Source organism: Thamnophis sirtalis, unplaced genomic scaffold, assembly GCF_051295495.1.
Source record: "Thamnophis sirtalis isolate CommonGarterSnake01/CBP01778 unplaced genomic scaffold, rThaSir2_p1.2 scaffold_3, whole genome shotgun sequence".
Classification (NCBI taxonomy): Eukaryota; Metazoa; Chordata; class Lepidosauria; order Squamata; family Natricidae; genus Thamnophis; species Thamnophis sirtalis.
In genome coordinates, this window is record NW_028261383.1 from 14,542,871 (window position 1) to 14,555,783 (window position 12,913).

Genomic DNA, 12,913 nt, shown 5'->3' on the forward strand with positions numbered 1-12,913 from the left:
CGGGTGGGCATGGCCAACTTGTAAAATGTGGTGAAACTCACTTAACAACGCTCTTGCTTAGCAACCAAAATGTTGGCTCAGGAACTCTGGCATTGAAGTGTGCAAGTCTTAAAGCTGTCAAGTTACAAGACCCTTGCACCCCTAACCCTTTAGGGAAAAAAACCCAGGGGTGTTCAAACTTGACAGCTTTAAGACTTGTGGACTTCAACTCCCAGAATTCCTCCTCTCGCTCTTCATCTTGATGATGTGCAGACGGATGGACCGGGAGGGAGGGAATTGGATCCGGTTCTAAATGGCACTGTAGATTTGTGGAACCTCTTCTATAGAAGAGGTTAGAACTGACAGGAACCCACCCCTGGAGCAAACCCAGCAAATAACCAGCTTTGGTGGTGAAATCAGCAATTTGTCAGCGGGAGAGAAAGAGCTGCCCGCCACTTAGCATGCCATTTTGGGAGAAATCACTTCTGCCCATTTCTGTTGAAATTCTCCAGGCAAATTTTCTTTCCAAAGAGACCCTTTTATGATTTACCTTATTTTCCTCATCTGCTGTTTACTTACTCAATCTTGATTAAACTGTTGTTCTCACCTAGCAACTATATTTGTGTGAGTTTGACTATTGAAAAAGGAAACGGCCATCAAGGCATCTGACAGGGGTTGAAGAGAAGGAGGTAATTCCTGCCACACTGAGTTCAAGGTAATTTTAGGACTTTCCGAAGCACTCCTGTCCCAAGCATTTTGCACACTTTACTCTCACTAGATCAAGAAGGCTCAGGCCTAACTCAGTTCTTTCGAATCACATATCTCTTCCTCCCCCAGTGTCAGGCAATAACCCATGCCATTATGTCCTGCAATTGCTAGCTTTTAAGAGAAATGGGGTGAATAGCAATTTGAAATAATGAAATGTAGGAAGTTATCACCCAGCCCTCTCCCAGAAAAATGAAATATCCTAGGAAATATTGAAAAGGCAGAATATTTCTCTGGATGTGAAAAGGAAGACACATGTTTTAAAAGACAGAATAGCTGCCTGTAGCTTCCTGCCCATCCCCACTTTGTCAATGGGCCATCAAGAAGGCCAAGCTAGTCCGTTTACATAATAAAGACTTCTCCACTTCAGCTGCAGGGGGATGGGATTAAAGCATGATAATATTGGCCCCAACTGACCACATGGCATCTGAGAACTCAACCAAATCTGGATTCAAAACGCAGCCTAGAGAGTTGCCCCTGCATGGCCACATGGGAGTCTGACAACCAATCAGAATACATTTCTTACACAGGAACAGGAAACAGAGAGGTGGGATTGAACAGGTTATAAAAAGCCTAGCAAGCCCCTCCCTCAGCCCTTCTTCTCTTCTTCTCCACCAACATTGAAGCATGTGATCACCTTTTCTGCTCAGGACTCAGCCACGTGGTCCTGTCCACCATTAAAACCATCTTTCCAAGCAGTCTCCATGTCTCCAGTGTCTTTTTCCCCACTTGGAGCCGAACTCAGAAGGACATTTCTTTCATCAGAAAGATGTAATGAAGTTGAAGAATATGAGAGGGCATCTCCCTGGTAATGCTAAACCATTAATGAGCCCCTATGTTTTAATATTCTGCTCCCAGTTTAACCTTCAAGGTCATGTCTTAACACTCACTAGCAGCGGTGGGATTCACTTACCTTCCCTACAGGTTTGCAAATGTGAACCCTTCTGCGCATGTGCAGTGCTCGTGCATTACGTCAGGGCAGGTGGGCAGAGCCTCCCGCGGCCACCGCTATTAGTTCACCCAAACCAGAGAGAACCAGCTGAATACCACCTCTGCTCACTAGGCAAAAATATATATTTCTGAGAAAGGTATAAATTGTTAAACTGCTTATCAAAATGAAAAAAAATGTTGGGGTAAGTGGTCTTCCTAAAAAGGAAAGGTTGTCCCTTTCCTGTGGTGCTGTGGGAAGTTATCATCCAGCCCTCTCCCAGAAAAATGAAATATCCTAGGAAATATTGAAAAGGCAGAATATTTCTCTGGATGTGAAAAGAAAGAAACATGTTTTAAAAGACAGAATAGTTGCCTGTAGCTTCTTGCCCATCCCCAGTTAATGGACCATTGAGATGGCCAGGCTAGCCACTTTACATAATAAAGACTTCACCAGCAGCTACAGAAAGGCATGATAATATACTCAACTGACCACAAGGCACCTGAGAACTCATCACAGCCTAGAGGGTAGCCCCCTGCATGGCACCATGGGAATCTGACAACCAATCAGAATACATTTCTTACACAGGAATGGGAAACAAAGAGGTGGGACTAAACAGGGTATGAAAAGCCTAGCAAGCCCCTCCCTCAGCCCTTCTTTTCTTCTTCTCCACCAACATTGAAACATGTGATCACCTTTTCTGTACAGGGCTCAAGCCATGTGGCCCTGTCCAACAATAAACCATCTTTCCAAGGAGCCTCCATGTCTCCAGTGTCTTCTTCCCTACTTGGAGCTGAACCCAGAAGGACATTTCTTTCAACAGTGCCACCCACCTTCCATGGTGGAGATGGTTCCTTCTGCACAGAGAAGACAGTCATAGCAGCAGATGGGCTCCCCTTCCTGAGGCACCTTCATGAATCCAAGATGGCAGCTTTCCACACACCTGGAAGGAGGCAGGGGCTGAAAAAAGGAAGTCCACTCAGAAAATGAGTTATGATTTAATTTCCAGGGAAAAGGGCGGGGGAGGAAAGAGATAGATGATACTCAGTTTAAGGTTTAGCTTTGCAAAATGGAAGCCTATATAAAGAGATCAACAATCTGCTTGTTGCATGTTGTTTCCCATTTCTCCTTTCTTCCATTTTTAGTTTAGGTTTTAAATTTACATATTAAATTGCTGTAGGTAAAGTTTAATGGATGTTATTTTCCCTTTGGGGAAATGAAACCTAACCGTCCCTATCTCAGACCTTCTTAGCATCACAGAAGGCTAGTATATAGTTCCCTTAAATCAATGGTCCCCAACTTTTCAGGCTTTGTGGACTGATGGTGGAGGTCGCAGGGGGTGGGGATGGTTGGAGAGGGGATGGTTCTGGATAAGCAGCAGAGGGAAGTGCACTTGTGTGTTGTCTCCAATTTGGGTCTGATCCTGGTGCTGAGACCAATGAAGGACAGCAGACATGAGGTGCAGGTTTTGTCTCCTTTTACCCTGTTTCCCTGTCTTATTTTCGGGAAAACACGGTATTGAAGCACTCTATTGAAAAGGGGTCCTGGCCAAAATGCCAAGGAACCCTGAACCATAGAATTAACAAAGCTCTATACATTTTCACTGAAGCGGGATGTGTGTGTCAAGTGGGATATATGAGAAATATCATCTAATAAACATTTTAGTCATGATCTAACAATTATTCTATTGCTCCAGGCCATCTCAATTCCCAACTTCTAGCTGAGGTCTGCAAGATGCCTAACTCTTTGTTACTTTTACCAGCTTTCTAGTCACCCAGAATTGTTACAAGCTTTACACATGCATATTCCCTGTGAATAAGCATTTTTTGTTCTTGCTAGACAATCTCCACAATTACAGGCTTCCTGGTCTCCTTTCACGTGCATGCCATAACCTTGCTTTGCTTTAGCAGACAGCCCATCACATGCATGCAGCTGCATTTGCTCAAGTGGTGGGCCCACCACTTATGCGGCCCAGTTCTGAATGTGCTATGGCACAGTACTGGGCTCCGAACCAGGGATTGGGATCCCCTGTCTTTAATGGTTAAGGATAGATTTTTGGTATCTAATCCAAACAGCTTGTCAGATATGGGAGATTCCATTCTACACCCTACAATGAATGTCTCTGCATTTGCAGAGTGCCAGAGGTAGAAGACCTGGCTCACACCCTATTTGATTGTTGCCTGTGTAAGAGAGTGAGTGACAGGTACCTCGGTCTATGTACCAAATGAATGACCCATTGGGATCCCCATATCAAAACAACTTACCTTATGTGCAGTCAAAACCTGAAAATAACGTTTAACACAGCACAGTACTTAAGCAAAATGGTTCAGCTGAGATCTGAATATAGCAATAGCAATATTAGACTTATATACCACTTCATAGGGCTTTCAGCCCTCTCTAAGCGGTTTACAGAGTCAGCATATCGCCCCCAACAACAATCCTGGTCCTCATTTTACTCACCTCGGTAGGATGGAAGGCTGAGTCAACCCTGAGCCGGTGAGATTTGAACAGCTGAACTGCAGAACTGCAGTCAGCTGAAGTAGCCTGCAGTGCTGCATTTAACCACTGCGCCACCTCCCCCATGTGGGACTGATTGGGGTAGATGGCAGGGGTGACACCAAAATATAATTTTATCATATTTTATCTATATCTTAAATTATTGTATTTTATCCAATTCCATTTTAAACTGCTTTTATCAAATTTTAGTAATAATTTGTTTCTGGAACGTTGTGCTTTGATATGGCCAAGGACTAATCAATAAAGAAAGAAAGAATTTGATGCCTCTATTGGAGAATAACAGATGACAGAAAGAGTCGAATGAAGATATTCCCCACCTTGTTCAGCTTATCCATCTCTGCCACACCCTGTGGATTGACCATAAACTTAAAATCCAGGGATCCCTGTTTTTCTAGGCTGCCAAACGTCACTCTGGTAAACGACCCATTGTGAAACAGCCAAGTGACAATGTCCAGATCCGCCGTCAGGTCTCCCTTCTCATCCAGATACATTCCATCTATAGATTTATTATAAAACTCGGAGTTTTCAAGAAAAGGATGAAGCTGGTATGGAAGAGAAAATGGGAATGTTTGAACGTGATAGCCAGACTTCTGTGGCTAAGATTCTTTTCTTTGTAAGAAATGAAGGGTTCAGATTCATTGTCCAGGCTTTTCCAGAAATGATTTATCACAATCCTTAACAACTGCTATTATATAGTAAATTACTATTATATAAAAACTAGTATGGTCTAGTGCAGGGGTGTCAAACTCAAGGCCTGGAGGCCAGACCTGGCCAATGGGGAGTGATGGGATTCAATTTTTTTACTACTGGCTCTGTGGGTATGGCTTGTTGCGTGTGTCAGGGGAAGGTAACTGCAAAATCCCCATTTCCTCCTGATCAGCTGGGAGTTGGGAGGCAGAGAATAGATGGGGGCAGGGCCAGCCAGAGGTGGTATTTACTGGTTCTCTGAACTACTCAAAATTTCCCCTACCGATTCCCCAGAACTGGTCAGAACCTGCTGAATACCACCTCTACCCATGGGGTGCTTAAATCTGGCCCACCGGGTCACCCTGGAAATAGCAAAAGACTCATTCATGGTGCCTCTGCCAGAGGGTTGCAGGAGGCTGTTGCAGCTGAATACTGAGCTTGGGGGCCCATTTTTGCTGGCAAAGCGCTCAGGCCACCACAGGCACTCTTGATACTAGTGATGTGAAGCTGGCCACCCCCACCTTTCACCCCCCCCTGCCCTGTCCCCCCAGGTCAAACACAACCCTGATGCGGCCCTCAATGAAATTAAGTTTGACACCCTTGGTCTACTGGTTTAGCTACCAGGCATAGAAACCAGTGGACTGTGAGTTCTAGTCCTGCCTTTGTCTGAATCTTTAAAGAAGATGGTGGAAGGTTTGTATATTCAGGCTTGCAAGATTCTTTTAACGTAGTTTTACAATAAAATCAAAATAGTTCATCTGGTTTGTTTGTCCATCTGGTCCATCTAGGAAGGCTGACAGAACAAAACTCTATTGCTACCTCTGCTAAAAGACAACTAGACAGTTGGGTTTCAATTCATTTATTTATTTATATTCAGAATGAATGATTTTCCTACCCAGAATAACTTCCAATTTCTTGCAAATACAAAACAGCAAGAAAGAAGGATGTAACAGGAAACAAATACCTGCCAAGCCTTCAGCCGTGGATTTTCCAAGCTCTTGCCACCTTCCATCTTTGTCTTCTTGGATCTGGACAAGTAGGCTGCATGTAATGCCCAGGCCACAGCCCAGATGCTCTTGTAATTGAAAAGGTTTTCTAGATACAGGATCCAACCCATCTCTTCCTGGGACAGAGCCTCCAGTTCTTCTCTCTCTCTGCACCGTCTCCAGACTTTCACAGAAAAGGCATCCTCAGTGTAGGAGCACAGAAAGGCTTTCTCTGCAAAATGCCTCATGGAAAAATAAAACTGTTCATAATCCCCATCCTTGGACATTGGATTTGTCTTCAAAAGAAAGGAAAGAGCACTGTGAAGGAATCGAAAAGGGAACCTCTGTTCCATGAAATAAACCTTTAAATCCCAGAGCGCTGTTGTTATCAAGACTTTTCCTGCAACACGTTCCTTGATGTTTTCATGGGCCAAGTATAGGATGGCTATTCCTACGTTGATCGAATCAACCTCTGCAGCGTACAGAAAGACATTCGCTCCCTTCCAGCTGTGATACAGGTGAAAATAGAGAGAGAAATGGAAAATACTTTTCGAAAAGTTATGTGATATAACCGGACAAATGCCATTTCTGATCAGCATGGATGTCAATGTTGCGATGAATTTTTGGCCCTGGTCACTCTCCGGAGCAATCAGACCAACCAAAGTCCACTTGAAATGGAGGAGAAGTTTGACTATCCCTGAATACTGGAACCCTTCCGTAGGGAGCATTGGGTAGAAGAAAGGAAAGCCACTTTTATCTCTCAGAATCTGGGTAACAAAATTGTAACTAATCTAAAAAGTAAGGAAAAGGGGTTGTTTTACCCAAGAGGGCTGAAACATAGACTAACAATTCTGACTCTAATGAAGGGTTAGTCCCACTGCTTGTAGTGAAGAATTCTCTATTCACCGTTCGGGGGTGGTTGTTTTTCACTTACCTTCTCTACAGGTTCACAATTGTGAGCGTGTGCACACAAGCACATTCGCTTCACTCACACACACCCCTTCATGTATGTGCCCGGCCTTCCGTGCATGTGCTTTGCTCAAAAAATGTCCCCAAATAGGACAAAATAGAGCCAGGGCAGGTGGGCGTGCCTACCCACAATTTCCGCTACTGATTCAGGAGAACCGGTCCAATCCTGTAGAATATCATCTCTGCACTCATTGCTTCATTGCACTGCTTCTCTCCCAATTTGCTGCTTGAATGGTGATTTCTTTTAATCACAGAAGATGCCAAATCTAGACTGCAACCATGGAGAGAGGGGATATGTTTGTTTTCCCCCTCCCTCCCTTTGGATAACCCAAACCTTCAATGTTAGGACCTATCATTTGGATAATAAATACCTCATCTTCATTTATAAGACAGGTCCTCTGATTGAAAGCTGTCTTCATTTCTATAATAAAATCCTGATCTTCATTTATAAGAGAGGTCCTCGGATTGAAAAATGCCTGATTGAAAACTGTCTTCTCAGCAAAGACTCACCTGTGGGATTTTGTAGGGGCCCAACATGGATGATATCTGGATGGAGAAGCTGGTTTCAGTCCCTTCCAGAACAGCCACTGTGTTTCTCTGCCTCCCACAACTGTAGTTGGGAACGTTGCCCTCCCCCTCTGAGAGCAGGTCCAGCAAAGCATCCGAAGTCTTTCCTGGATGGAAATAATTTTCATAAATATTGTAGCTCAGAGTGATATTGGGTAAGAGATGGGAATCTTGGTTGATCTCCTGGATGGCAAAAAGGAAGGATAACATTTTCCAGTATTGTGTTGTTTTTATCCTGCAAGGATAATTTATTGAACATACGGTAATCAATGAAAAAAAAAGTTAATTCAATCTCTTACACACACACACACACACCGACTACTTCTAATCTGCCTAAGACCAGGAATTGTTCTCAGTGGATTAGAGCAAAACAGAAAAATGTAAATCAGAAACAATAAAACATTCTAAACTACATTAATAAATTATAGTGATATTTCAAAAGTACTAAACAAGTATGTGACAGCTTTTCAGGTTTTGAACATTTGATGCATATTTAGATGGATTGAGTCTTCTGTCATAAAAAAGATCCTTAATCTTCCCAGAGCTCGAGATGGGGGTTGGATTAGAAGACCTCCAAGGTCTCTTCCAACTCTGTTATTCTATTCTATTTTATTCTATTCCTATATTTAATTTTTAGTTTAATTTATTGCCTCTCCTCCTCAGAATCAGTATCCAGATATCTCATTTATTTGAGATTCTTTCCATTTATATTTGTTTGAAGATTCTCAGCAATTTAGATCTAAAGGAGTCTATTTATTAGCTTTGGCTTATTCTTGAGATTGTCAGTACCTTTGTAGTTGGTCTAAGATTTCAGATAGACTTTAAATATTCTCTCTTTTTCACTCCAGTTAAGTTCTCCAGGTTTTCATATTAGAGCTGCTTGACCTATTTTTCCATGCTAAACATTGAATAATTAAGTAGGCACTTAGACCCGAAACTGTGACCCTTAACCAAGCTAAAAAGTGATCGGTTCCTACATGTTTGTAATTTGTAGTCCACTGTCAGAGGTCTTTGACTGGAGACATACATTTCATTTAATTCATTAGAGGATTAAGGTTCAAACTGGACACTAGGAGACATGGAAACTCAGTGAAATAATAAATACTGATCTGGAAGTCTTGTGTGTTGTCTATGAACCTACACACCACAAACAGAAGAGGAGAACTATTGCCATTTCAGTGCAGGGGGAGGGGAAACCACAGCATTCCTACATTTTTGTATATACATTGATCCTTCGTGGCAGAAGGGAGGGGTAGAAGGGAATACATTCTCTCTCCTCCCTATTGTCAGTCCAGCTCTGTCAAGGAAAGTGGCTGTTTGTTTTTCAAAGTCGAGAAAAAAAGATGCTTGCTCTCTGTACTTGACAATTTCAAAGGAAGCTCCTCAACTGCAGGGTTGGAGCCTCAAACACGATATGGAAGAATATGCTTACTGGAACTGTTGAAAGAATAGAATAGAATAGAATAGAATAGAATAGAATAGAATTCTTTATTGGCCAAGTGTGATTGGACACACAAGGAATTTGTCTTTGTGCGTATGCTCTCATACATAAAAAATAAAAATAAAAGAGAATACACTCATCAAGAATCATAAGATGCAACACTTAGTGATAGTCATAGGTTACTAATAAGCAATCAAATCATACTATAAAACAATATAAATTGTAAAGATACAAGCAACATGGTTATAATCATAAGCGGGAAGAGATAGGTGCTAGGAAGGGTGAGAAGAATAATAGTAATACAGTATTAGTAAATTATTTGTACAGTGTTGTGGGAATTAGTTGTTTAGCAGAGTGATGGCATTCAGGAAAAAACTGTCCTTGTGTCTAGTTGTTCTGGTGTGCAGTGCCCTATAGCGTCGTTTTGAGGGTAGAAGTTGAAACAATTTATGTCCAGGATGTGAGGGGTCTGTAGATATTTTCACAGTCCTCTTTTTGACTTGTGCAGTATACACGTCCTGAATGGAAGGCAGGTTGGTAGCAATTGTTTTTTCTGCAGTTCTAATTATCCGTTGAAGTCTCTCATGTTTGGTTGAAGAGATAAATCAGACAGTTATAGAGGTAAATATGACAGAAATAAGTAACAATATAATAAAGCAGAAATAGCCTTTCTCTAATGCAGTACCGGAAGCTAAACTTACTCATAAACTGGAGTCATAGGAGATTTTTTGAAACTTAATCTTTCAAACGTAGCCTGAGTTGCAGAGATGATGCCACCAATGGAAAAGTCTCCCAGCCTGTAATGATTCCTTGGATCCACCTCATCCCTCTTCAAAGTCAGGGGGCATTTGAGCATCCCCCAAACTCCCTGGGCCCACAGAAGCAGCAGAAGCAACAACATGACACGCTCCTCACGGAGCCTACAACCTGATGAGTGAATTGAACAAAGAGTGGGAAGGAAGCATTCTTATTTTAGGCAGAATTCAGCCAAGACTCCATTTCTGAAGCAAAGAGGAGAAAAAACTGTCCTAAATACCTCCCCAGATCCTTTCACCTTCTGGTTACATTTATGCACTCACATATTTCCAATGCCATGGCATTCTCCCAAGCGGTTTTTGTGAAATCAAGGTGAAAATATATTACTGGCATTTTGTGTCAAATCTTCTCAAAGGGTGCAAAGAAGCCTCTAGAGAGTTAGCAACAAGCCAACCGTTAAATCACTATAATTTGCATAATAGTAAAGAAGAAAGAAGTCAGAGACGGTGTCTACATGTCTATGGAGATTCTGAGTCATCCAGATCTTGTCCCTAAATGCTTTTTCAAAAGGTAACTGGACATTGGAAGGACTCACAAATGATGCCCCAAGTATATTTAAAGAACTGCAACCTCATTCTCAACTAAAGATGACAAAGTCCTATTTTAAGTAAAGGTAACGGTAAAAGTTTCCCTCATACATATGTGCTAGTCGTTTCCTACTCTAGGGGGCAGTGCTCATCTCCATTTCAAAGCTGAAGAGCCAGCCTGTCCAAAGATGTCTCCATGGTCATGTGGTCAGCATGACTAAACACTGAAGTCGCATGGAATGCTGTTACCTTCCCATCAAAGGTGTCCCTATTTTTCTACTTGCATTTTACATGCTTTTGAACTACTAGGTTGGCAGAAGCTGGGACAAGTAATGGGAGCTTACTCCATTATGTGATGCTAGGATTGAACCGCTGATCTGCCAATATTTCTGATTGACAAGCTCAGTGTCTTAGCCACTGCGTCCCTTCCTAGTTTTACATGGCCTAAAAGTGCAGTTGCCTTTTGAAAAAGCAACTTTTGGGATGGTGTCCTCATTTTAGAGATGAGCCACTGAGTGAGACAGGAGAACGTGGCTCCAAACCTCTGTAAAAAATTGTTTGTATGCAAACCAGTGTCGAGAGAGAATGTTAGGAGGTGTATAAACAGTCACACATGGACCTGGGAATACTTGTTTTCCATTTTAGAGCTAGTGAAGGATCCACTGAGATTGTTTTGTTCATCTTTAAATAAGGACAATGAATGAATGTTCCTGTTTAAAACTTCATTTCTATAGCTTACCAAACCACAGCAATTATCATGAGAATGAGGTCTTTAATCTATTATAATGATCCATAGTTGGTTACAGGTTGTAAGCAGTATGATGTCGTAGTGGTGAAGATTCTTGCCTCCCAAGTGTTCAATCCTAGGTAGCGGCAGATGTTTCTCTCCTAGGATGAAAAAAAAACAACTGCTGCAAACTCTGTGTGGCATCAGGAAGGGCAAATGGCCAGTAAATGCTCAGCTGCATCCAGTCACCCTGACTCTACTCTGAATTAAGGGATTTATTGTTGATAGTTGCAAAGTCATGTCTGACCCATTGTGACCCTATGGACAACACTCCTCCAGGCCTTCCTGTCCTCTACCATCCCCCGGAGTCCATTTAAGCTCATGACTACTGCTTCACTGATTCCATCCAGCCACCTCACTCTCTGTTGTCCCGTTCTTCTTTTGCCCTCCATCATTTCCAACATCAGGTTCTTATCCAGTGACTCCTTCCTTCTCATTAGGTGGCCAAAGTATTTGAGTTTCATCTTCAGGATCTGGCCTTTTAAAGAGCAGTCAGGGTTGATCTCCTTTAGGACTGACCGGTTGTATTGCCTTGCAGTCCAAGGGACTCACAGGAGTCTTCTCCAGCACCATAGTTCAAAGGCCTCAATTCTTTGGTGCTCAGCCAACTTTCACAGCCATACATTGCAACTGGGAAAACATTAAGGGATTACAGGGCCCTAGGAGGGGAGTTGAAGTGGACCCTACCATAGCATATGAATAACACAAGGAAGAAGAGTGTCAGGGTTTCAAATAGCATCCAAAAGTAAATCGGAGTCCAAGGCAAAGTATTGCTCAAAGTTCCAATTTATTAAGAAAGCCATGTTGGCATGTCTGGGAAAACCCGAATCTGAAGACTTCCCAGTTTTCCCCACCTAGTTGAAAGTTCAAGATCTTGCCCCCACACCCACAGGTCCATCACATGGTCCAATGTTCCACTTCCATGCTGGCAGTTCCGCCCATCCAGTTCTGGTCAGGTGCAGAGGTGCAAAGACAAAGGATAACCTTGGCTTTCTAGAAAGAATTTTGTTATGCCTACATAGCACCTCACTCCTTACAAACCCTCCTCCCATTTTTCCACAATAGAAAATGCATAGTAGAATGCATAGTGGCAGGCCAAAGATCCAGAAGAAAAGATGCTGCAGGCCTGAGAAAGAGTTGGTTTTAGGTTCTCCTATTTGATGATTCCTATTTTTCAGAATGATGTTTCTTCATGGAGGGAAAACAAGTTTTTCCTTGCTTGTGAAGATGGAAGCAAATCATATAATACATATTTATTGCTTAGATATCACAATAGCCACATTTTTAAAATGTCTGTGAACCAGGAGGGATTTTTCAACCAATGCTTTGCACTTAGGACTCTCATAATTTTTGATTATTTTATTTTTTAAAGTGAGGGGGGACTAATGAGAAAAAATGGAGAAGATAGTTAATACAGAAATAAAATATCAGAACAGAATAACAAAATTGGAAGGGATCTTGGAGGCCTTGTAGTCCAACCCCCTGCTCAGGAAAGAAAGAAAGAGAGAAAGAAAGAAAGAAAGAAAGAAAGAAGGAAGGAAGGAAGGAAGGAAAGAAAGAAAGAAAGAAAGAAAGAAAGAGGGAGGGAGGGAAGGATGGGATAGAATAGAATAGAATAGAATAGAAGAACAGGACTAGGACTAGGACTAGGACTAGGACTAGGACTAGGACTAGGACTAGGACTAGGACTAGGACTAGGACTAGGGTAGAATAGAATAGAATAGAATAACAGAGTTGGAAGGGACCTTGGAGGTCTTCTAGTCCAACCCACTGCTTAGGCAGGAAACCCTACACCACTACAGACAAATGGCTATCCAACGTCTTCTTAAAAACGTTCAGTGTTGGAGCATTCACAACTTCTGGAGGCAAGTTGTTTCACTGATTAATTGTTCCAACTGTCATGAAATTTCTCCTTAGTCCTAAGTTGCTTCTCTCCTTGACTCA